The sequence below is a fragment of the Myodes glareolus genome, chromosome 17 (genome assembly GCF_982192425.1).
Source record: "Myodes glareolus chromosome 17, mMyoGla1.1, whole genome shotgun sequence".
In the NCBI taxonomy this organism is placed as follows: Eukaryota; Metazoa; Chordata; class Mammalia; order Rodentia; family Cricetidae; genus Myodes; species Myodes glareolus.
In genome coordinates, this window is record NC_142042.1 from 66,086,933 (window position 1) to 66,112,547 (window position 25,615).

General features: G+C 45.8%; 1 pseudogene; it reads left to right on the top strand.

Moving 5' to 3' along the window:
* The first annotated feature begins 3,011 nt into the window (after window positions 1–3,011).
* On the top strand, window positions 3,012–8,196 carry LOC125414629 (protein arginine N-methyltransferase 9 pseudogene; annotated as a pseudogene).
* The last annotated feature ends 17,419 nt before the right edge of the window (window positions 8,197–25,615 follow it).

Here is a 25,615-nt window from a genome sequence, read left to right on the forward strand (position 1 = left end):
GCTATGAACTACTGAGCCATCTCTGCAGCCCCTGGCTCTTGATTCTCCCTGCCCACTCATCCTCCATATTCCCTGAGGCTTAGAGGGAAGTGATTGTCACTTTCTGAGTTTCTGTATTAACCACCACCTTAAAGAAGCAACAGCGGTGTCAACCGTCCCTATGGCCTCCAGCATAGCTACAGGTGATCTGGAATTGTCCTGCCTCTGCAGCCCCAGTGCTCAAATCCCAGGCTGCACCACTGTGATGTTTGTGTGGTGTTTGGCACGTGCTAGGCAAGACTGTCACCCGAGCTACACCCACAGCCCCCAACCTTCCTTTTCAATTTTAAAACCTTTTTATTTAGAGATGAATAGAATCTCACCAAGTGTCCCAGATAAGTCCAGGTCCGCCTTGAGGTGTCCTCTTCCTTCTCAGCCTCTGAGTAGCTGGGATTGCAGGCATTCACCATGTTCTCAAGGATTATTCGTTTTAATCTTCTTTGGTTTCTTTTCCTCTGAGAGCGTCCTCCTAGCCTCACAGTTAACTGGTTTCTCCGGTGAGTATCAGCCCAACCAAGCACTGTAGGCCATGACTTCAGGCTGAGGTAGTAGGCCAGGACGCCGGGCACTCTCAGCCTGGCAATCTAACCTGCCGCTGGGGCCACCCCGTGTAACCTGTCGGTGCCCGGGCAGCGCTTTCTCCCTCTCAGGCGTTCCTAGCAGATGCTAAGCTCAGAAGGAAGACGTAAAGAGCAGTGTCTTCCTTCAAGAGGGGAGAGGAGGCTTGGGCAGGAGGATTGCTCTGAGACTGAGACAAGTCTTGGCAATATCAGCAAGACTCTGTTACAAATAGTCCAGGACAAGAAGAGGGATCACACACCTAGGAACAGTCTGGGTTGTTTGTTTGGTCTTTGGTTTTGTGTTGTTGTTGTTTGTTTTTGTCTCAGGTAGACCAGGCTACCCACCCCTCCTCTGCTGGGTACAGGGCGGGGCAGCTCCTGGCATCTCTGAGAACTGGATAGCCTGCTGGAAAGCTTTGGGAGGGTCAGACAAGTCCATGTCCTCACTGAGGTCAGAGCACAGTCTCAAAGAGAGGTGAGTCAGAGGAGTCTACTCTCTGAAGCAGCGCACTGGACCCTTTGCTGCTGGGCAGAGCCAGTCTTTCTCACCTCAGCCTCCCTGGAGGCACAAATCTGAAAACTCAGACTCTGCCACTTGGCAGCAGAGGTGCAGATGCAGTTTCGGGACCAGAGGTGAGGGAGAATTCTGCCTCTCCCTTCAGCAGAACTCAGCAGCCAGTGCGACAGAGCTCCCTCTAGGCTGGCGGGCAAGGTCTACAGTCTTGATTCTTCCTCTGCACCTCCCTCCTGTGTGCCCTCCTTGGCAACAGTGGGTTGCTGTAGCTGCCTGTCCGGCTAGCCTGGTGCTCTAGTCTTGTTCTCTGGGAAGGTGGTGTATCAAGTCCTAGTTACCGTTTAGTAATGTTCCTTTGTTCCGGGAAGTCTTTATGTAGCCTAGGCTGGTCTCAAACTCATAGTGGGACAGCAGATTAGAGCCACCAGGCTGGCTTAGAGAATTTCATTTGCATCTCAACTCTCCTAGCTCAAAGCGTCCTGGGAAGGAGGGGTGTTTGGCTTGCATTTCCCCATCACTGTTCATCACTGGGGGAAGCCAGGACAGAAACTCAGGGTGGGGGCTAAAGCAGAGACAATGGAGGAGCGCTGATTACTTGCTTGCTCTCCATGGCTTGCTCAGTCTGCTTTTCATACTGCCCAAGACCACCTGCCCAGGTGTGGGCGGCACTGCCCGCTGTGGTATAGACCCTCCGACATCAGTCATTAATCAAGAAAATGTCCACTGGCTTCCCTACGGGCCAATCTGATGGAGGCGTTTTCTCAGTTGAGGTTTTCTCTTTCCAACCCCCTGCCCCAAGCTTGTATCAAGCTGACAAAAAAAAAAAAAAAAAATCAGAGCTGCACACATTCAATGAACAGTCTATCTTCAGGACAGAGTTAGTGGGTCCAGTCACTGAGGTACTGGTGTAGGAACTGTAACAGCTACTTCTGCAAAGTGGAGACAGGACAGACCAAGTGCTGAGGGGAGGGTGGGAAGTGTAGGGAGGAGAGCAAAAGGGAGGGCAAGGAGAGTGAAGGCCGCTGCGCTGAAAACCGGCTGGAAGGGGAGCCCATCATGTGAGCACAGGTTCTGGGCTCCTCACCAGCCTTTCACACTGCACAGTCACAGCCTGAGCTGGGCTGGAAAGTCAACTGCTAAGGGTGGTGGTCACCAACAGCTGAAGGTAGCCGTCACCAACAGCCTAGGGTGGCAGTCACCAACAACTGAAGGTAGCCATCACCAACAGCTCAGGGTGGCAGTCACCAACAGCTCAGGGTGGCAGTCACCAACAGCTGAAGGTAGCCGTCACCAACAGCTCAGGGTGGCAGTCACCAACAGCTGAAGGTAGCCGTCACCAACAGCTCAGGGTGGCAGTCACCAACAGCTGAAGGTAGCTCACCAACAGCTCAGGGTGGCAGTCACCAACAGCTGAAGGTAGCTCACCAACAGCTCAGGGTGGCAGTCACCAACAGCTGAAGGTAGCTCACCAACAGCTCAGGGTGGCAGTCACCAACAGCTCAGGGTGGCAGTCACCAACAGCTCAGGGTGGCAGTCACCAACAGCTGAAGGTAGCCGTCACCAACAGCTCAGGGTGGCAGTCACCAACAGCTCAGGGTGGCAGTCACCAACAGCTGAAGGTAGCCGTCACCAACAGCTCAGGGTGGCAGTCACCAACAGCTGAAGGTAGCTCACCAACAGCTCAGGGTGGCAGTCACCAACAGCTGAAGGTAGCCGTCACCAACAGCTCAGGGTGGCGGTCACAACTGCTGAAGTACTCAAGGCCACGGAGGAGGAACACTAGAGGGGGCGGGGGCAACACAGCAAGACCCTGAGCTCACTGGGTCAGACAAGGACAGGAGTTTATTTCCCCAGCAACCACAGGAAAAGCTGTAGCCTGTGAGTGTCTGAGACTCAGCATGGGTGAGGGAAGAGACAGACAGATTCTGACAGCTCTCTGACCAGCGGCCCAACTGTAAGGGCAGACTTCCGGGTCGGGTCAGTGCGAGACCCTCGAGACGGTAATGTACAGAGCAACAGAGGAAGGCCTGCTTTGGACTATATGCACAGGTACTAACGCTCACCGGCCGCACGGGTGTGTATACAGGTATGCACACCATACAAGGACAGGAAATGATGGGATGAAAGGAAGTGCTTAAAGGGAAGGTCACAGTCACGCCAGGATCCTGAAAGTCACGCTCTAGACTGAAATTCAGAGATTGAACCATTTTCGAACACAGTGGAGTGCCTAGGGGTGACCATTTGATTGTTTGCTTGAGATGAATGATCCCAGTATCAAGGAGGCCAGCCTGAGCTACTGAGTAAGACCCTAGCTCAAAAAGTACATGCACATAAAAAGTAAAAAAATGAACAATAACACAGCTGCCGCTGAAGAACAGTGTAGACGTCCAAGGTGGCTCCCACAGTTACAACAGGCTCTGGGACCACAGCGGAGGAGACTTTAAGGCTCCAGTGCACGCCAGCTTCCACAAGGGACCTGGAGACCAAAGTGTGGCTAAGGCAAGGAGAGGAAGGCACGTCAGCCAGCACCGAGGCCTGGAGCGGGTGTGGAGGTACACCTCCGAACTAGGGGTACAGGAGGACTCATACAAATTCAAGGTCACTCTAGTCTGTCTATTCGGGGAGTTCCAGGCCAGCCTAGGTTACTGGTAAGAACCTGTCTCAATAAACAAAAGGTTTGGTGGCTCATGCCTGTAATCCCCGCATTCCACGGAGTTTAAGACTAGCCTGGGCTACACAAGGCACTCTCACCAAAAAGAAAATGGGGGCGGGGGGTTCTCTTTGTAGCTGACTAACCCTCCTCCACCCTGAAAATCCTCACTACAGGTCTGGTAAGAGGCCTCCAGGGACAGGAAGATCAGGTAGATCTTGGCAAGAGTGTTAGCCTTCGGTAGGATGAAAGCGCCACGGGAAGTGGAGGGGAAAAGGTCAGCCGGGACACCCTGTGCTGCCTAGAGCTTCGGGCTGCTGCAGGCCAGGTGTGGCAGGTCTTGGATTTAATCCTTGTGCCACAAAATAACAGCAAAAAAATGTATCAGGTGTTTCTTCTCTAAAGAGGGTGTGGTGGATGTGATCAGTTTCTAATTCCAAGAATTGGGAGTTTGAGGGAGGAGGGCCAGAAGTTCAGGGTCACCCTCCACTGCATAGTGAGTGAGTTCACTCAGCATGAGGATTTGTCTCAAAACAGAACTGAAAACAAACCCTGTTTTGTGTGTGTGTGAGAGAGAGAGAGGACAGAGAGAGACAGAGAGACAGAGAGAGAGTGCTGGGTTCTGGGGACGGGTGTGCATTTGCAGTGTAGCTCAATAGCAGACCTAGTTTGAACTGAATATGTGTGTGTGTGTGTGTGTGTGTGAGAGAGAGAGAGAGAGAGAGAGAGAGAGAGAGAGAGAGAGAGAGAGAGAGAGAGAGCGAGCGCGCTGGGTTCTGGGGACGGGTGTACGTTTGCAGTGCAGCTCCATTGAGTTCTAGGTTTCATCCCCAGCACCACAAACACCAGCAAATTATTTGTGGACAGAGAACAAGGGTTTTCTTTGGACTAAGAGATCCTCAACTTTGCAGACTGGATATGTTGTGTGTAGTCTTTCAGTGTCTCCCTGGGGGCAGGCCTGGGAGACTTTAGCTATCTTGGGAAAGACTTCTCTTGTCTCCAGGCGTCAGTAGGACGGAGAGAAGGGGCGAACATGCTAGGTTTACTCAATATTCCGCAGGAGGGAGGACGTGGCAGCTGGTGGAAAGAAAGGACTTGTCCCACCCTTCGCGTGGGCAGGGATGCTGGCCTGGTGATGCAGTAGCTCAGGCAGGGGTGGGAGGCTGATTGTCCACCGGAGGCAGCAGGCGATGGGGGGTGGGGGCTACTGGCCCTGGCTTTCCCAGGGCAAGGGAGGAGATAATATCTCCAGTTTGATTCGGGTGTTTCCTTCTTCAATGGGACTGTGAGGCAGCCTGCCTCGGCACAGCCTCAGCCCAGTTCAGAGGTTCACAGGCACTGCGCCTGACTCTTACTGTTGCTAGGTATACAGCTCTGAGAGTGGGCACAGGCTATTTGGGCACAAAATATCAGTATAGGACACCACCTTGGGTGAATGCTGGCTGAGGTGTGGGTAGAGCAGGGGTTCCATCGCTCCACGGTGGGTGCTTTTCTTTCTTCTTTTCCCTTCTCTCCTATATCACATCCTGTTCACAGTTTCCCTTCCCTCCCCTCCCCCAGTTCTTCTCCACACCTCCCCTCTACCCCAGATCCGCCCCACCCCTGCCTCTGTAGAGCAGACCTCAGAGTCAAACAAACAATCAGACAAACACGGCCTAACATGTCTAATAAAGTGAGAAGGCACATACCATGCATCAAGGCTGGATGAGGCGACCCAGTAGGAGGACAAGGGTCCCACTAGTAGGCAAGAGTCAGAGACAGCCTTGCTCCCACTGCTGGGGATCCCACAAGAAGACCAAACTACTTAGCCATAACATATATGCAGAGAGCATAGGCAAGCCCCCATGAGTCCCAGTCAGTCGATTCTGTGGGTCGTGATCTAGTGGTGTCCCTGACTCCTCTGGTGCTCCCATCCTTCCTCCCGTTCCTCTGTATGTCTTCTGGAATTCACCTTGTAGACCAGGCTGGCCTCAAATTCACAGAGATCCACCTGTCCCTGCCTCCAACATGCTGACACTGAAGGAGTGTGCCATTGTGCCCAGCCTGTACTTTTGTTCTGTTTTTGTTCTGGGTTTTTTGTTGCAGGGTTTCTCTGTAGCCCTGGTTGAACTGGAACACTGTACATCAGGCTGGCCTCAAACTCACAGAGATCTGCCTGCCTCTGCCTCTTGAGTGCTGGGTTAAAAGGTGTGTACCACCACAGCCCAACTCAGTTTCACTTCTAAAACAACGAAACAAACACAATTGACATTTGCAATTTTTGATTTTGTTTGTTTGTTTTCTTGGGAATGATCTCCCTGCGTGACCCTCAAACTCATCTTCTGTAGCATCAGATGCTGGTGCAGGTTTAAAGTGTGTGCTTTCCCTGCCAAGCTGCTGCTGATGCAGAAGGAACCCTTTGCTGCTGGGTGCCAGGTTTCAAGCTCAAGGCCCCCACCATAAGCAGCTCTCATGGGCAGAAGGTTGTGAGTTTCACAGGCCAGAGAGAGAGCCATGTGGTGGCAGCGGTGCTGCTGTAGACCAGGCCAGAGCAGAGGCCATGCTCACCAGGGAGAGTTGCTTCTTTGGGGATCACAGTGTTGACCTCCAGGAGAATTTGTGAAGAGGATTTGGGTTCGATTCCCAGTACCCACATGGCAGCTCACAACCATCTGTAACTCCAGTTCCAGGGAGCCAGTGCCCTTTGCTGAACTCTGTGGGGAAAAAGCACACATGTAGTGATGTGGGATGTCCTTCTGTATATATGTTGCTTTTATTGGTTAATGAAAAAAGCTGCTTTGGGCTATGGCAGGGCAGAATATATCCAGGTTGAAAGCGATATAGAGAAGTAGGCAGAGTCAAGGGTGTCATGTAGCTGCCAAAAGAGAAGGACCCGGAACCTTTCCTGTAAGCCACAGCCTCGTGCAATACACAGATTAATAGAAATTAATTATTTCAATTAATTTAATTAATTCAAGATGTAAGAGCTAGCTAGAAATATGCCTGAGTCACTGACCGAATATTGTTGTAATTAATACAGTTTCTGTGTGATTATTTAGATCTGGGCAGCTGGGAAATGAGCAAGCAGTCTCTGTTTACATGTAGTACATAGATGTACACACAGGCAAAATACCTATGTGCACAAATTATTTTTTTTTTTAATTTAAAGCAAGACATAGTAATGTAGGCCTTTAATCCTACCACTTGAGAGGCAGAGACAGACAGGTCTCTGTGATTTCAAGGCCCTCCTGGTCTACATAGCTAAGGTAGCCAGAGCTACACAGGGAGATACTGTCTCAAAAAGGCACTAACTTCAAATATAAAAGTAAAAGTGGGGGATTGGAGAGATGGCTCAGAGGTTAAGAGCACTGGCTGCTCTTCCAGAGGTCATGAGTTCAATTCCCAGCAACCACACGATGGCTCACAGCCATCTGTGATGAGGTCTGGTGCCCTCTTCTGGTGTGTAGGCATACATGCAGGCAGAGCACTGTATACAAAATAAATATTTAAAAAAATGAAATAAGTGCTCTGGCTAATCTTCAGACTATCTGGAACAGCCCCATGTGTTAGAACCTGCAGAGATTGCTTTGCTCAATAACATTCCATATCATGAAGGCTTTAGGATGGCCATGAAGGTCTTCACTGGCCCCAGAGAAACTGTGCCAGCCTATGGATCCTCAGTGTCAGAACTCTGAGATGAACTCTGGAAGTGCACAGAGTCTACTGCACTGAGCACCTCTGACCCTCTCTTTGTGCTGATGTGTCCGAAGGCTTCTCTCTTTTGCCTGTAATTGCTGGAACTCTGGGTGAGGTTAAACCCTACAGTTCCGTGGAGAAAGACCAGCATTGTGTTGCTTTGGACCTCATATCTGAAGCCCATCACTTCCCTAAGGAAACTCTTGAGTTTTGGCTGAGACATAGAGAAGATGAAGTTGCTGCGTTGCAAAGGTCCAAACCAGACAAATTGTGGAGCATAATTATATTGGATGCTCGGGATGCTCGTGGAGTCGCAGACACTGGTAGAAGAGAGCGCTGTTCAAGGAGCAGAGCACACTCTTGGGCTAAGCACAGCACCTTTATTAGCCAGTTCCAGGGCCTATCCGTGTGTTTTTGGAGTTATCTTCGTGGCCATGTGTCCCTTTAAGTCAGTCAGTGGGACTCTTAAGATTAGAACTGATGACGCCATATCTGAACACTTCCAGTAGAGAAGTGAATGTCCGCATGTGTAGATCTGGACGAGTGACCGCTGTCCCGTTTTGGTTTCACTTGTGCCTTGATGATGAGGTCAGGCTGGACACCTCGGGTGAAGCCTCCCACTGGAGCAAGCTGCCGTGGTTCTGGACACCCCCATCTGGGTGCAGGCGGGAGGGGAGCTTGTGCTCAGAGTGCAGCGTCACAAGAGCAACGTCAGCATCACGGGTCGAGTGTACATTTCCTTGTCGTGGTCAAAGTAAAGCATTAATAGAGCGCATGGTAGCGGGCTTTTAAAAACGAAATAAAAATGGAGGGGCTGGGGAGGTGGCTCTGTGGTTAAGAGCAATGGCTGCTCTTCCAGAGGACCCTGGTTCAATTCCCAGCACCCACATGGCAGCTCACAACTGTCTGTAACTCTAGTTCAAGGGGACCTGATACCCATGGCAAAACACCAATGCACATAAAATAATAAATTAATTAATTTAAAAAATAAAAAAGAAGGCACTATAGTCAGACCTTTCTGTCCTGCCTGCCAGCTCCCAAATAACCACATGGAGACTTCTTATTAATTATGAAATCTCGGCTGATAGCTTAGGCTTGCTCCTAACTAGTTCTTATAACTTCAATTAACCCGTTTCTATTAATTTACTTTCTGCCTCATGGTTTTATTACCTCACCTCCGTATTGCCCATCTCGCTTTCTTCCCAGTGTTCTCTCTGCCCCCCAAATTCTTTTTATGAAACCAATCACAGTGACATATCTTGACATAGTGTAAAGGAATATTCCACAACTGGGCACTGTGGTACAAACCTTTAATTTCAGAACCCAGGAGGTAGAGACAGGTGGATCTCTGTGAGTTCAAGTATAGACTGGTTTATATAGGGAGTCCCAGGGCAGCCAGGGCTTCATAGTGAGACTATGTCTCAAGAAATGAATAAATAGTGAGTAATTAAATAAAGTAAAAATGGACTAGAGAGAAAAGATGATAGGTGGAAAAGGCTGGGAACGAGCTATAGGGTTAGAGTGGCCACATAAAAAGGAAGGGATGCCTGCCTTCAGAGCTGAGCAGGCATTTCCAATATGTGGCCTTTGCAGTGGCCTTTTTGTTCCCACTTCCATTCCTGCCTGCCTGCCTTGGTCAAGGTTCTGCAGAGAGGCATATCATTCTGTCTCTCTTTCTCTCACACAGTTCTCTCTGTCTCTGTCTCTCTTTCACACACACACACACACACACACACACACACACTCAAGTGCACAATAAATTGGCTTGTCCTTTTTTGGAGGCTAAACCCAGACAGCTTTAGGTGAGCCAGCATGCAGAACACATGTCACAGAAGGTGTCACTTCTGCTGGCCCAGTGGTCTGAGTCATGAGAACAGACAGTCCCACCTCAGTCTGAGGGTTCTGAAGGTGCTCACGGGTCATTTCAAGGCAGCCGTGTTGGAAGAAGTCTCTTTCTCGGCTCTGAGTTGCATAGGCAGGAGCAATGCCATCTTCCTTGGGAGAGTTCCAGCTTCCTACCTTGCTGAGACCAGCCATGGGTTGGATGAGATGCATCCACAGCAGGGAGACCTGCTGCATTCAGTCTGTTGAGTCATTGCATTCCAAACATGCCACAGACACACTCAGAACAGTGCCCGGGCCACAGTCAGGGCACCCCAGGGTAGACATGACGATCAAAGCCCTTTCTTGCTGCGGTGCACAGTGGCTGTTGAGAGCCTGTGTTCAACTTCCGCTGACTTTTTCCAGTTGGCTACTGATTGCTACCAGTGGAAGTCATGGTGGCAGACTGGATGGAAAACTAGAGACAGAGACATGCTTTCCTCTTCTCTTGACTTGTGGTGTTCTTGCGATGGTGGTGATGGTGGCAGGCACATGTGTCCTCGGCACGGGTTCATCGGTGGCAATGGCAGTGACAGTTCAGCATTACAGTGACTGTATGGGGTCCAGGCCTGAAGGAATTAGCACAGTGACAGGTATTTTGGGCCCTGTGTTCCTGCAACAAGAGCAGGAACGCAGGCCTCTGACACACGGCAAAGTGCCAGTTTGTGACTTCATCAGAACTAACAACAGTAGAGGCCCCAGCAACTTTGATGGAAGTTCATTGGCTTGGGCTGACACCCTTTCCTCTTCATCCTTACAGTCTCTATGGCAACACTGGGACTCCATCGCAGCTGTCTCCCCTAAGGTGAGGAAGTAGGTACATAGAGTGTAATAGAAGAAATGAAAATGCTGGAGAGATGGCTCAGAGGTTAAGAGCACTGGCTGCTCTTTCAGAGGTCCTGAGTTCAAGTCCCAGCAACCACATGGTGGCTCACAACCATCTGTAATGTGATCTGGTACCGTCTTCTGGTCTGGCCTGCAGACACACATGCAGACAAACCACTGTATACATACTAAATAAATCTTAAGAAAAAGAAATGAAAATGGTTTCTCATTTTTAAAGTTTATTTATTTATTTATTTATGCATGTGTGCCTTTGCAGGTCAGAAACAATCAGCAAGAGTCGGTCCTCCTCCTCTACCTAGTGGGATCCAGTGATAGAGCTCAGGTCACCAGACTTAGCTGAGCATTTAGCCCAGTGTGGCTTCTCCTGTTGAAACCGTCTCATAGTACTGTGCTCACTCATCTTCTTGTGAATTCATCCCTGCATGGGAGACAAAGCGCTTGGAGGGTCAGAGCCTCAAGGGTGTTGCTTAAGGTTTGAGCAGTGGGCTCTTTGAACGCAAACGCTTGCATAATACACAGCCCGGATGCGCTAGACACAGGACTATCCTTGGTCAGGATGGATGAGAGATTCTGATTATTTAAAATTTAAGAATTATTGTTGGGTTGTGGTGGTGAATGCCTTTAATCCCAGCACTCTGGAGGCAGAGGTAGGCAGATCTCTGATTTCAAGGCCAGCCTGGTCTACAGAGTGAGTTCTAGGACAGCCAGGACTACACAGGGAAACCCTGCCTCAAAAAAACCAATAAAGTATTATTTATTCTTGGAATTTCTTCCTTAGTATTTTTGAGTCAAGGCTGACTTCAGGCCACAGAAGTACAACTGTGGCTGTTGGAGGGTAGGACTTTTTTTTTTCAGTGTTAGGGGTTCAAACCCGGGCCTCACACACACTAGGTAAGAGATCTGTCATTGTCCTGTGCCCTCATCCTAGATTCTTTTTTTTTTAAAATATTTATTTATTTATTGTGCATACAATATTCTTTCTGCGTGTATGCCTGAAGGCCAGAAGAGGGCACCAGACCTCATTACAGATGGTTGTGAGCCACCATGTGGTTGCTGGGAATTGAACTCGGGACCTTTGGAAGAACAGGCAATGCTCTTAACCACTGAGCCATCTCTCCAGCCCTAGATTCTTTTTTTTTAAACTTTTTTGGGAAGTAGAATCTCTTAAGTAGTTCAGGTTGGTTTACAATTTGAAGAAATCTTGCCTTTGCCTCCCAAGTGTGAGGATTACAGGTGTGAACTGCCATCTGGATTATTTTTTTTTAATTTTTAAAATTTATTTTTATTTTGTATTATGTATATTTTACTTTGTACTATGTATATGACTGTTTTGCTAAATAATGAAGTTATGGGTGGTTGTGAGCCACCAAGCGGGTGCTGAGAACTGAACCTGGGTCCTCTGCAAGAGTAGTTGGTGCTCTTAATCACTGAGATATCTCTCGAGCCCCAAGGATTATTATTTGCTTGATCGTACGTCTTGCTTTATGAAAATTAGATATATTGGGATGGTGAGATGGCTCAGTTGATAAAGACACTTGCTGCCAAACAAACAAGTTGACTTTGATTCCCCAGAAGTCACGTAGTGAAAGGAGAGAGTCTCCCTCTTACCTCCGTACATAATCCATTGTTATGGAATAATCTTTGTACACTGTGAAGATGTGTCTTTGCCAAGGCGCCTTCTGATTGGTTTAATAAAGAGCTGAATGGCAAATAGCTAGACAGGAAGAGGTTAAGTGGGACTTCCGAGCAGAGAGAGAAGGAGAGGAGATGATGGGAGGTGCAAGGTGGAAGAGAGACAAAAAGTCATGAGGCAAAATGTGGATTAACATATGTTGCGAAATAGGTAGGTACAGTAAATAACCAGGCCAGCTCAAGAGTAACAATTATACTTTAATGGTTATGAGGGGAAACTCACGCCACAAGAATGGGAGGTCCAACTTCCTATCCATCCAGCGTGATCCATGCAGAGAGAGTGCACACCTGGATTCTCCCAGTATTTCTATCTGGGCCCCAGGTAGCGACACCCTAATTAGATGTGATTGGTTGATAGAGTTTCCCCATCATCTCCTCCTTTTGTTTAAACAAGATCGATCCAAACCCAATGCAACTATATACAATAGGAACAGATACCAAATATAAAATTACAAATAATAAACAATATTAAGCAAGGAACGCATAACAAAAGTTTTACTAAACATTTTATTTCAAGGAGTCTAAATATTGTATTGAAATTAAGCTTGGCTAAATCATGAGGAAGGTAACTATAATTATCTAATCTTCAACTCGATCAAAGATCTGAGAAGGAAAACAATATTACTTGAGTAAACAGGAAGTGCAATCGAGAAACTTCCAAAATGTGCAACAAATGACAGAGACAACTGACTACCTGGGCAATCACCCAAAGTCTCATTTGCAATGTTGAGGCAACCAACTTTGGCTAAGGCCTAATGTAACTGACATACCATTTTCAAAGGCTAGAATAGAAACTTTTCAGAACTGGCTTGGCAGGATATGACATTCCTGTTTTATCATTTACGGATACTCTGTATCTCTGTCAGTGGTTGAGGTACGGGCATTTCTTTGCCCAAAGACCTGTTCTGCCAAGAAAAAAGGCTCCAGGTGGAGTGTTTTTGGTGTTCAACATTCTCTCGGGAATAGATCAGTGTTGCCAGGAGCGATTGTGTCTCACTACCACAGAACTCTAGGTTAGATTACAGGCCATTTTCTACAGCTCTTTGAAGAGATTGAAGATTATACTATCTATACTGAATATAATCTTTATGTATCTAAAGAACCTGATTAGCCTAATTATAAATGTGACAAGCATAGATGACTATTGATCTATAATTTTTAATACTTATCTAACTTAAAGACTAAGACAATAAACAACTATGCAATAATGAGGACAATGACCTTCAAATGTAAACAATGTAGAAGTATTTTGATTAGAGGTAGTAATATACACTGCAATATGATAAATATATTTGTCAATACATAAACAATGGTTCAAACAGAGGTAGAAGCATACAGGTATACAATATTCAATAAATTTAACTTTGTATCAATATATAAGAATCTATACTAATATAATTGTCTAAAAACAATAAGTCACAAATACCAATCTATTATCCCATCATCCAATTATCCCTCTACTTTAAACTAAAAAGCAACTATTAATCTCAAGTATTTTACAATGGCCTGGATTTTTATAGACTGATACAAAATTTAAGGCTGTTTTTGTTATACCGTATTGTATGTTTCTATTTCTTGTTTAAGGTGTTGTACCTATACAGCTTGTTTTGAAGTGTAATATAAAGTTCTAGTCCTTGAAAGTTTTTTAGGAGAATAAAGAATTACAGGTTAGTAGTTAGTCAACTATAATAATCAAACTTGTGTCATGTTAGGTGTTTTCAAGGTCAATCAAAGACATATTTTAAATAGATAGTCTTCTAACACTTCAGAGACCGCCAGAATTTTTTTACTGTTGAAACATTTTATTGTTTTAATAACTTAGAGCTTTTCATGACAGTGAGATAAACCTGTTCCTGGCAGCACCAATTTACTTTAAAAAAAAAAAAAGGATGATGGGCATCAAAGAACCTCCATATGGAGCTTGCTTGCTTTGTGGAAAAAGCTAATCATTGGAAGAAGAAACTGTCCTTGCCTTGACTAATGACAGATTGCTGTCCAAAACTGAACCACCAAGACACAACAGAAGATAACTGTCAAACTTTGCCAAGACAAGGTAGGTGAGGCCTTCAAAATTTCGACTTCACTAAAAAGTCTGTCAGCTATTCTGTGTCTGTAGGATGAAGATGGATACTCCAACATTGGACCTGGGGCGACCATCCAGGCAGCTGTTCTGCTTCTGTCATTTCTCATAGTTTTGGAAGTTGTTTGTTCTGCACTTCCTGTTTACTCAGTTAGTATTATATCCTCCTCAGGTCTCTCATGGTGTTGAAAATTAGATAGTTACAGTTACAGTTTTCCATGGTTATGGCAGAAAGTAAATTAAGTACAAAACTTTGAACTCACCAATAAAAGACAGATAATGGAGAATTTTCTCTGAATTTGCCAAATGCAAATGAATTGGACATTTTGAATGCAATTCTTACTTTATAACTGTTCTTATTGTATATAGTTTAACTGTGTTAGGGTTAAAACCTTCCCTTTTTATTTAGATAATATCTGATATTGTTGTTTATAGTTTCCCTGTGTTGGAGTTGGAGTTAAAACCTTTCTTTCTATTTGGACAAAAGTGGGAAATGTTGTGAAATAATCTATCTCTCTCTCTCTCTCTCTCTCTCTCTCTCTCTCTCTCTCTCTCTCTCCACTGTGAAGATGTGTCTTTGACAAGGCAACTTCTGATTGGTTTAATAAAGATCTGAATGGTCAATAGCTAGGCAGAAAGAGGTTAGATGGAACTTCCAGGCAGGGAGAGAAGAGGAGATGAATCTAGGTGCAGGAGAGATGCCAAAGGCCACAGAGAGTAAACAGGAGGTGCAAGATGGAAGAGATGTACTAAGTCATGTTATAAGAACTAGTTGGACAAGCCTAAGCTATAGGACAAGCTTCATAATTAATAGTGAGCTTCTGTGTTGCTTTTTGTGAATTGACAGCCTAAAGAAAAAAATCCATCTACAAACCACACACACACACACACATACACACACACACACATACACACACACACACACACATATACACACACGCACATATACACACATACACAGAAAGAGAGAGAGAGTTAGTTATGTATAGGTTATATACATATACTTCACTATTTTCGTATTACTGGGAATGGATCTTAGGGTCTCACAAGGTGAGACAGCTGCTACACAGAGCAGAATCCCTGGCCCTTTTATACCCCATGGTCCTTACACCCCATGGCCCTTACATCCCTGGCCCTTACACCCCATGGTCCTTACACCTCATGGTCCTTACACCCCATGGCCCTTACACCCCATGGCCCTTACATCCCTGGCCCTTACACCCCATGACCCTTACATCCCTGGCCCTTACACCCCATGGTCCTTACACCCCATGGCTCTTACATCCCTGGCTCTTACACCCCATAACCCTTACATCCCATGGCCTGTACACCCCATGGTCCTTACATCTGGACCCAGAACCTGGACCCAGCATGCACATGCTGGGGGAATGAGTGCATTGAATATTACATACATAAAGTGGAATTTAGCACAGAGTTCTGGAAACAGCAAAAGGAAAAAGAGAATGAAAAAAATGTTAAATGTATTTATTTATTGTGTGGGGTGTATGTTAGATGTGCACCACAGCAAGTACATGGAGGTCAGAGGACAGCCTGTGGAAGTCAGTTCTTTCCCTCTACCATGTGCAAGGATCAAACTCAGGTCATCAGTTTGGCAGGAAGCACCTTTATGTAGTGGCATTTCATTTGTATTTTAATAAATAAAGCTTGCCTGAAGGTCAGAAAAGTAAAGCCAGGAGTGTTTTTTTTTTTAAATGCTAAGTGGGTGTGGACTAATACTGCAGCTTTGCCTGTTGACTCCACCCCATCAATATGGCAGAGATATTCTCACTACCTCTGTGAGCCATGCTTACCACCCCAGCTCCACGAATGCAGCAGGTCTATATTGTCATTAAGCAACTAGTAGCACACTGCTCACAAACTCTGTTTAAGTGCTCTATAGCAGGACCTCCCCAAATAGCCAGAGTCATTAGTACTATCAGCATGAACCAGAAAGCTGTCTCTTAAAGAAACTGCACCTCTGCCTGCAGCCAGCTAACAGAGCCTATCTGAAAGAAGGCTGCTACCAAGAAGCTGCAATTGACTCTCATTTTTGTAGATCTAGAAGCACCTTTTTTTTTTTAAAGCTTTCTCAGGCTTTTTGTGGAAACTTTTGCCCCATATTGGGTGCCATTTCTAAACTAAAAATATACTTTTGTTTCCCAGTTGCTCAGACCCAAATAATCACACAGAAACTATATTAATTATAACACTGGCCAATGGCTCAGGCATATCTCTATCCAGCTGTTACATCTTAATTAACCCATTTCTATTAGTCTATGCATTACCATGTGACTGTGGTGTTACCTCATTTTCTATGTGTCTTGTTCCCTTGGCAACTGGCTGGAGTCTAATCTGACTTTGCCTTCTTTTTCTCTGTATCTCTGCTCAGATTACCACCTGACTTTATTCTGCTAAGCCATTGACTTAAACAGCTTTATTCATTAGCAAATAAAAACAACACATATACAGAATGTCCCATATAACTTTACTCACCTCATTGGCCCAAAAATGACTATTTTAACCCAGGAGTGGTGACCTGCCTAAGTCATCTGATAGGTCTAATACAAAAATGAACCCCCAATAGCTAGGTAGTAGTGGGATAGGTGGGGCTGGTAGGCAGACAGAATATGTAGAAGGAGGAATCTAGGCTCAAGGGGAAGGAAAAGAGAACAAGGGAAAAAGAGAAGGAGATGCCTGGGCCTAGCCAGCCAGACACAGAAGAAGCAGGAAAGGTAGGACATACAGAATGAAAGAAAGGTAAAAACCCTGAGGCAAAATATAGATGAAGAGAAACAGGTTAAATAAGTTACAAGAGCTGACAAGAAATGAACCTAACTTTGTTTTGTGGAAGGTCCAAGGCCCTCCCTACTATATCTAGGCTGAGCAAGGTATACATTCAAAGAGAATAGGATCCCCAAAAGTCAGTACATGCAGTAGAGATATATTGACTGAGTTTTCTGTTCTGCCTGGTTCCCATAGTCATTAAGTCCCAAAGAAATCACACAGATTAATGATAAACTGATTGGCCCATTAGCTCAGGCTTCTTATTAACTCTTATAACTTATATTAAGCCATTATTCTTATCTATGTTAGCCGCATGGCTCAGTACCTTTTTCTGCAGGACAGGTCACATCTTCTGTCTTCTGTGTCTGGGCAGGACTGCAAAGGAATAGACTTCCTCCTTCCCAGAATTCTCCTGTTCTCATTGACCCGCCTCTACTTCCTGTCTGGTTGTCCTGCCTATACTTCCTGCCTGGCTACTGGCCAATCAGCATTTATTTAAAACATAATTGACAGAATATAGACAATTGTCCTGCACCACTCCCCCCCCCTTTTTTTAAATAACAAGAACATTACAAACTGCAGGCTTTAGGGAAAAAAACAAGAATATCCATAGTCCATTTTTTTGGGGAATGTGGGCATAGTTTTCCAGGCTACATTCTGCTAGTTGATGGTGTTGATAATCTTATGGGGACCTAAAGAAAATTTAGAATTTTTTTTTGGTTTTTCGAGACAGGGTTTCTCTGTAGCTTTGGAGCCTGTCCTGGAACTAGCTTAGCTCTTGTAGACCAGACTGGTCTCGAACTCACAAAGATCTGCCTGCCTCTATCTCCCGAGTGCTGGGATTAAAGGTGTGCACCACCACCACCCAGCAAAAATGTAGAATTATGATCAAGTCCTGACTGGAGCATCCTGTGAGGCTTGATCATCTCAGGCAGCAGTCTTGAATCTGTTCTGGGTGTAAAACTCAGACATCTGGGCTATCTGTTCCTACCAGAGATTTCTCAGGTGGTCTTCCTTGATCAAACCTGATTTTTCTTAAATCAGAACGAATCCACAGCCTCTCATTTCCTGTGGAAACAAAAGCAAACCCTCTTCTCCAAAGTAACACACCTTTTGACTTCAATTTTGAAGTCAAGGTATTTTCAAAATACCTATCTTGGATTAATTTAGCAGGATTTATAAACAAATATCTTTTAGCAGCTGTTGCTCCTTCAAACAACTCAAAGAGAGCATAATAACACACAGTATCAAGATTCTCTGTGTATTTTTCATCTTTACGTGGCTTTATTTTAACCTCTATTTTTTTTTAATTTTTACTTTTACTTCTTCAGACAGGTTCTCTGTATATCTACAGACAGAGTTCCAGAACAGCCAATCTTTGAACTCACAGAGATCCATCTGCCTCTGCCTCCCACGTGCTGGGATTAAAGGTGTGTGCCACCACACCTTGAACTCACAGAGGTCTGCCTGCCTCTGTCTACCAAGTGTTGGGATTAAAGGTGTGTACCACCACACCCAACTACTCTCTTTCTTTTTTATTTCAAGAACTTTAACCTTTAGCCTGCATATATTTTTAACACACTGTAAACCATTTAGAGGTTTTCTTCATCTTTGACTCTCTCTTTACTGTATATCTCTCTTTTTTTCTGACCACATGAGTCTTTAATTTGCTAAGCAATATGAAGAGGATTAAAGCCGTGGCTTTGACAGCCGGATCCAGCCCATTCCTTAGCTTTCTGAAATTCCAGGCTCATGGCAGAGGTACCTGCCGGAACCATGTTTATTGCCACAACTCTATGGCATTTCAAGGTCCTTGCCAGCAAGCAAGCTGCAACAGTGTGTCCACAAACAACACTCAAATGCTCTCTTTGTAGCCAGACCTCCTGCCTCAAAGAGTCAGAGTTTGCACTGGCAGGACAGCCCAGAAAGCCGGCATTTTAAAATGGCACAGCTTTTTTTTTTTCCCTGCTATCACTGAAAACCAATAAGCATGCAGTCAGCTTTTATCAACACCATTTAAGTGTTTTGTGAAAAGACCTCTTAAAGAGCTGCAGGGTTTTGCAGCTAAAGTTGAGTCAGGAAGCTTCTCTTAAATGAGAGCTCTTGCCTCTAGCAAGCAGAGCAGATCCGAGAAATTGCTGCTACCAAGAAGCCATGCTTTACTCTATTCTTTTCTGTCTAGAATTATTTCCCAAGATCTCTCAGGTTTTTTGTGGATATAGTTGTCCACATGGGCACCATTTGTTGACTGAGTTTTATGTTCTGTCTAATTCCTACAGTCATTAAGTCCCCCCAAAAAATCACATAGAGGTCTATATTAATGACAAACTGATTGACCCATTAGCTCAGGCTTCTTATTAACTCTTATAACTTATATTAATCCATTATTCTTTTTTTCTTTCTTTCTTTCTTTTTTTTTTTTTTTGGTTTTTCAAGACAGGGTTTCTCTGTAGCTTTGGAGCCTGTCCTGGAACTAGTTCTTGTAGACTAGGTTGGCCTCGAACTCACAGAGATCCGCCTGCCTCTGCCTCCTGAGTGCTGAGATTAAAGGCGTGCACCACTACTGCCTGGCCTAACCCATTATTCTTATCTATGTTAGCCACCTGGCTCAGTACCTTTTTTGACAGGGAAAGTCACATCTTTTTTCTTCTGTGTCTAGACAGGATTGCAGAGGAATGGGCTTCCTCCTTCCCAGAATTCTCCTATTCTCATTGACCCACTTCTACTACTATAGGTTGTCCTGCCTATATTTCCTGCCTGGCTACTGGCCAATCAACATTTATTTGAAACATAATTGACAGAATATAGACAATTGTCCTGCACCAGAGATAAATCCCAGTGCCTCTGCCAGTGGCCCCTCAGTCTGCCCCAGCTATACAACTATCAACCACATTCAGAGGGATTAATTTGATCCTATGCTTTTTCCTTCCCATTCCAGTTGGAGTTGGTGAGTTCCCATCAGCTCAGGTAAACTGTTTCAATGGTTGAATCCTTCATGGTCTCACCTCTTTGCTCATATTCTCATTCCTTCTACTCTTTAACTGGACCTTGGGAGCTCAGTCCAGTGCTCCAATGTGAGCCTCTGCTTCTGTTTCCATCTGTTGTTGAACGAAGGTTCTATGGTGATATTTAAGATAATCATCAGTCTGACTACAGGGAAAGGATAGTTTTGGGCACCCTCTCCTCTATTGCTTAGGATCTTAGCTGGGGCCATCCTTGTGGATTCCTGGGAATTTTTCTAGAGCCAGGTTTGTATTTTGAAATTACCTTGACTTCAAAATTGAAGTCAAAAGGTATGTTACTTTGGAGAAGAGGTTTTGTTTTTGTTTTCACAGGAAATGAGAGGCTGTGGATTCATCCCAGGTTAAGGAAAAATAGGGTTGATCAAGGAAGATCCCCTGAGAAACGGATGGCCCAGAAGTCTGAGTTCTACGTCCAGAACAGTTTCAAAACTGCTGCCTGAGATGATCAAGCTTCACAGGATACTCCAGTCAGGACTTTATCATAATTCTAAATTTTCTTTAGGTCCCCATAAGATTATCAGCACCCCCAATCAGCAGGAAGTAGCCTAGAAAACTACACCACATTCCCAAAAACTGGATTATGGATGTTTGCCTTTGTTTAAAGTGTTGGTTACAAGTTGTTATGGATAATGGTCAGAAGAAAAGCTAAACAAAGGAGATTCTATTCAGAGTTCTTGTTTTAAAAAAGGTGGGGGGAGTACTGTGGTACAATGGTTTGTACCATGTCAATCGTATTTTAACAAAATGCTGATTGGCCACTAGCCAGGCAGGAAGTATGGGCGGGACAGCCAGGCAGGAAGTAGGGGCAGGGAAATGAGAACAGAAGAATTCTGGGAGAGGAAAGCTCAGTCTGCAGTCATGACCCAGTGGTAGAGCAAGCAAGATGTGACTGCCTTGCCAAAAAAGGTACCAAGCCACGTGGCTAACATAGACAAGAATAATGGGCTAATATAAGTTATAAGTGTTAATAAGAAGCCTGAGCTAATGAGCCAATCAGTTTATATTAAAAAAAAAGAAACAAGCCTAAGCTAAGGCCGAGCATTCATAACTAATAACAAGTCTCTGTGTCATGATTTGGGAGCTGTTGGTGGCCCAGAAAGAAAGCCTGTTACACCTCTATGTCCTTCTTTCTCAACAGTGAGTCTGCAGTCTTTGATGCTAACTGTAAAAGTAGCATCCCTGCCAGGCAGTGGTAGCACACACCTTTAATCCCAGCACTAGGGAGGCAAAGGTAGGTGGATCTCTCTGAGTTCGAGGCCAGTCTGGCCAGTTCCAGGACAGCCAAGACTGCATAGAGAAATCCTGTCTTGGAAAACAAAACAAAAGTCAGAAGAGAGAAACAGGCAGGTTCTTCCATCTGTCCAGCCTGCACTAGCCCAACATCCCATTACTACCTGGAGACCAGAGATGGGGAGAGGAGGCCCAGAAAACAGCTCCCAACTGTGTATGCATTTGATCCTACGTTTGTTGTGACTGTCTGGGGATCACAGCACCGAGAACCAAGGTGGACGTAGAGAGGTAGCAGATGAGTTGACCCTGCGGACAGAATAAGTAGAGGCAGCAATAAGCCAGCCATAAAGCTCTAAGCCACAAGGCCTAGGCTTTGACTGTTGGCTTTGTCCCTGTCCCTGTGTGACTGACTGGCTGTGGGGTCAGATACTTTGAGCATTTCCCACTGGGACAGAGAAGGTAGAGATGTGAGGACATACACCTCCTAGAGTGAAGGCTTTGAGTTTTGACACTAGAGAGTCCTTACCAGACCCTGGCCATGGCCAGAGGGAGGGGGCAGGGCTTGCTAGGCTGCAAGGAGTAATAACGGTCTACCCTAGTTCCTGGGATGGGGAGTGTGGACATGGCAAGGGAAGGGAGACACGGGATGGCTCCTAGTGCATGTTTCATGGGTTAAAGCCTCAGGTGACAGATGACGGTGACTGATGAACTCTGACCCTCAGCCTCTGCCTCTGAGTGCTGGGGATTGTGGGCAAGCATGTCTGGCTTCTGTTCTGAACGTCCATAGTAATGGACTCAGGATATGTGGACATTGTTGGTGGTTGGTGATTTCTTTCATTTAATGTTTTCAAAATTCTTTCATGTGGGCTGGCACATTTGGCTGCTTACATAATCCTCTGTAACTCCTTACAGACTGGGGATCTGATGCCCTCTTCTGGTCTCTACAGGTGCTAGGAACATATGTGGTATACAGATAAACATGCAGACAAAACACATACACATAAATAAATGAAATGAAAAAAAAAACACTCATGTTATGGCCCAGTATTATCCTATTGTAAACATAGACTACGTGCTTCCATGTTCGTGGACACCATGGGTTTCCGTTTTGACCGTTGAGCAACACTGCTTTGGGCAATCTTGTGCAAGTTAGTGTGTCTAGGTTTTCAGTCCTTTTAGGCAAATACCTGGAGGTGTTGTTTGGTCATATGGTGACTGACTCCGCGTTTAGTCATGAGAGGAACTTCCACTGTTTGGGGCCATTTTGTATTCCCACCAGCAGTGGCTACGTGTTCTCCTTTTGCACTTTTATTGGGTTGTTTTTGTTTGTTGGTTGGTGCTACAGAACCAGGGCCTTGAGCCAGCAAAGCACACCCTGTCCTGCTGAGCTGTCCCCAGCTCCTATCTGACTGAGCTTGGCTTCCCACCTGACTTTTAGAGTCTAGCTATCTGAAAGTCTCTAATTACTACTGCACATTACTTCAAAGTTAAGGAAGTTATGTTCGGTATGACCATTTTATAAGTCAGAAAACTGTATAGTTCATTTAAGAAAGGCACTTCTGATATTGGTTAATTAAATTAATTTTTAAATAATGGTTAATGTAAATCACAAAATTTTATCTATTTTTTTTTCTTTTGGTCTGGCGGGTGTTCTTGTTTTTGAAGCTGGGTGTCATTTTGTAGTCCTGGTAGTCTGGAATGGCTGCTGCCTTGAGTGCTGGCATTAAAGGCTTGTGTCTCACACCCCGCTCCTTTGTTCATCTTGCTGGTACGGCAGGAACTGGTAAAACCACCGTTCGGAAAGTGGAAACTGGAAGAAGAGGAGTTTAAAGCCATCCTCAACCACACCGTGAATTCAAGGCCAGTCTGGGTTACATAATACCTCATCTCAAAAACTCATACATAATATTAGAAAATAAAGGTGGTTTTCTTTTCCTACAAGGGGAATTTTAGCTGATAAGGAAAAACTAGAGAGTAAATGCCACCCAACTTCTGCTATTTGCTGGGATGATTCTTTTTAATTACTTTATTTATTCTGTAGTTATTCCGGCTGGCGTTTATTGAACGATGCCAGGACTGAGCTGACCGTATTTCTAGCCAGAGACTCCTTACAGCACGTCCATGCAGGGAAAAGCCCTTACGATTTCCACTTTGCAGACAGGAAAGTAAGACTTAGTGAGTTTATGAGGTGTGTGGTGTCCCGGCACTGCGGTGGTGGCAGTGGGCCATGAGGAGCAGCAAGTCCCAGGCAGGAAGCCGCATGGTGGGTAAGAGACGGAGGTGGAGAGGCAGGGTGAGGTTGGATATTTATTAAGTGGGCTACAGAAGGGAAGGGGAAAGGGGAAGGAAGAGAGGGAGAAGGGGGGTGAAGAGAAGAGGCAGAGAGAGAGAGAGAGAGAGAAAGAGAGAGAGAGAGAAGGGAGGGAGAGGAGCCACGGCAGCAACTACCTCTTTGGGAGAGAGATGGAAAGGAAGGAACTCAGGCTGGAAGCAGAAGGAAGATCTGTTTGCCTCAGCAGTCTCTTGTTTCTTCCTCTCCAGGCCTAGGGTTACAGATGTGAGGACCACGTCTGGCGTTCATTTGCTTGTTGTTGTTGGTTGGTTGGTTGGTTGGTTTTTCAAGACATGGTTTCTCTATAGCCTTGGCTGTCCTGAAACTCACTCTGTAAACTATGCTGGCCTTGAACTCACAGAGATCTGCCTGCCTCTGCTTCCCGAGTGCTGGGATTAAAGGTGTGAGACCCCACTGCCCAGCTTGTTTTCCAAGACAGTGTCTCACTGTGTAGCCAGAATATTTGGCCCTTTATGAGGTCGGGGAAATCTACAAGTACGTTCTGCTTGAGCAGTAAGTCCATCTATGCTTAATTTTAGGTGTGATGCTTTGCTGCAGTTAACACCTTAACAGTCCAAGTCATCCAGCTACATGGCGAGACCCTGTTTCAAACAAAATAAAATGATAAAAACATAACATTCCGTAATTATTAGGGGTGGATCTTTATAACAACGTAACATTCGATAACTTTTATGGGGGGGTGCTTATAACTTCTTTATGAGAAAGGTCTTAGCAGCCCCGTCTCTGGGGTGGCCTCGGCTGGCGATGGTGAATATCATCTACCATCTGCAGCCCCCATTGCGAGCTTGAGTCTCCTAGGCAGGCACTTGGAGCTCTGCTGCTTATAGGGTACTGCCCCCATGTTTGTCTACATTGTCCCCTCCTGGGGAGAAACCCCAGAGAAGCTGTACCTCCTATGCAAGGGCAGACTGCAGCATCAGATATCAGGGGACAGTTCCTCAGTACCACAGGTGAACAGAGAAAACCCTGTCCCTCACCGAGAATGGGACCCGGACTGGAGGTCACTGAGTGCTCTTATCAGAGCTCTCAGATCAGTTCTGGAGAAGGGCGTTGGGAAGAGATTTATTTGAAAAACAAAAAACTGGTGGAGTAGGGTGTGGTGATACAAACCTCTACTCCCAGCAGGGCCAAGTGGAGGCCGGATCCTGGGTCGAGGAGAGCTCAAGGGCTGGACAGTGATGGCACAGGCCTTTAATCCCAGCACTCGGGAGGTAGATCTCTGTTCAAGGCTTGTGTGGTCTCAAGAGCTAGTTCCTTGAAAAAACAAACAGAGACAAAGAGCTCAAGGCGAGCCTCAGTTACAGGAGAACCTGTGGCAAAAATAAACAAATAACAACGAAACTAAAAAACAACAACAGAAACCAAACCACTGAAGACAGCACACCCACCTCCAGTCAGGGCAGCTGGGTCTTACATCTCTTGTCCATACTGTCTGTCCTCTTTACCATCTTTAGCTCACCTCTGGGGTCTCAGTTTTCTTGTCTAGAAAGCAAGAGAAGTGGAGCCCATGACTTAGTTAGCCAGACCTGGGGTAAGCAACCCGAAGTCCCACCACTAGGAAGGTGGCGGCGGTAGGGCTGCAAGTTTGAGCCTGCCTGGGCCACACGGTCCTGTTCTGTCCCTAAAAAGCAGGTTAATCTATTCAGGTCAAAGGTAAGAGAGGTCTTGCTTGCTGGTTGTCCGCCCGGGCTTTTCCCTTTAGGGGACAAGGGGAGTAACTGCAGCGACACTGGTACTGGGGACCTGAAGAGGCAAGCGTTCCTAACTCAAGTCTGCCACTGCACAATCCCTCCCGGCCTGTGCAGTCCCTTGGTGTCTACTGTGATGGGGTAGACAAAGTTGGTCCTGGGTCTACTGAGACCTCTCTCAGTGAGAGTCCTGGGCCAGACCTCAGCCCACAGCTGACAGAGGAGATATAACTTCACCTCTCTGAGTCTATTTGGCATGCAACAATGCTTCCTAGCTCTTAGGGCTGAGAATTTCCAAGGTGTTTGGTTGTGTTCTTGAGAGAATGTGCCAAGAGAGGTGCCTGGTTCAGATGCAAAGTCTTCTGTTCCTTTGCTGCAGCCATAGTGGCTTGTCTGAATGCCCTGTACTTCAGCCTCAGCTGCCACTCGGCTGCTTCCCGGAAGCCAGATGTCTCCGTTCCCAAGTTGAAATTTGCCTGCTGTTTCTTCCACTACACCAATAGGGGCTCTTCCTGGGGTTGGCAGTCACACAGGAGGAGCTGGTAACTCAGTCTGATTTGAGTGGGAGGTTGGGAGATGGTGGGAGCTGTCAGCAAGGCT